This window comes from Penaeus vannamei, chromosome 8 (assembly GCF_042767895.1).
Source record: "Penaeus vannamei isolate JL-2024 chromosome 8, ASM4276789v1, whole genome shotgun sequence".
In the NCBI taxonomy this organism is placed as follows: domain Eukaryota; kingdom Metazoa; phylum Arthropoda; class Malacostraca; order Decapoda; family Penaeidae; genus Penaeus; species Penaeus vannamei.
The window spans coordinates 19,482,588-19,483,763 of record NC_091556.1 but is presented as its reverse complement, the minus strand read 5'-3'; positions in this window follow the sequence as shown (position 1 = coordinate 19,483,763).

The following is a 1,176-nucleotide window of genomic DNA, read 5'->3' as shown; positions in this document are numbered from 1 at the left end:
CTTTCTATCCATTACTACTACTAGCTATCATTAATATCTACAATGATAATTATTGTCATCATCATTATGGTCGTGCACCTTGATACTTCCCATTTCCAGAGGCCACTGAAACCCGCGGTGCCAGTGCAAGCTTTGCACCCCGCGGAGCACAAGCTAGAAATAGTGTTAAGTAGAGGTTTTAGACCATGATAAATAGAACTTCGTGATACTCGGTTGGAAGCTGCAAGACCTTTTCGACTTGATATCAGTTCATTTATAGTTCATGGTACTTAAAATTATTTATGGGTTCGCGTCTGAAAAAGTCGTGATGTACCTGATCATGCCCCTTTTCTCTCTTTTTTTTTTTCTTTTCAGAGGGAGATGGTGCACAATAATCCTATATGCAGAAGATGCAACGCGGATATATAAAGCATGATATCACCAATGTCTTGATGTAATTACAGCTCGCATGGCCATAACTTTCCTTGATTATATCTATCCCACATTTTAACTAATGACGCATCCTTATCACACCTTAAGGGGTTGTATCTCGAGACAAGGCGAGGACTGGATGATACAGCCAAGCAATCACGAGAAGATAAGATGATAATCATTAACAAGGCCAGATGTTGGAGATACAGAGCGACCAACCTGGAGCTATGCCAAATTTCGCCTTCATTATCAGAGATTTTAAAGATTTTTTGAATATTTTTGAGCTCTAAAGCGCGCAGATATTACGATAAGATCGGGCGAGGTCTGTTACGAGATAAGGGCTCAGTATAATGCACGTATCGCCCTTCGAACGTGCCAGATTGTATCAAGATAAGCCAGGAACTGTGTTAGGGCAACTCTCCGATCCGGGGCATTGCCAGCATCGTTTAACATAACGCTTCCCTATCAGAACGCCGTGATGCACACACGCCAGGCAGCCACACAACATATGGACGTGTGAGTAGATTATTTATGAGAACGTGTTGCTGTACAACAACTAAGATGCAAGTAAAATGACGAGGATGATGATACTGGTGATGATAAAATAATGATAATGGCAATGATAACAAAATGGTAATGGGGATATATTGATAATGATCATGGTACTAATAAGGATAATTGTGATAATAGTAATCATGATGATATGGATAATAATTATGATAATGAGGATGGTGGTGATCCTGATAGTGATGCTAGTGATGGTGA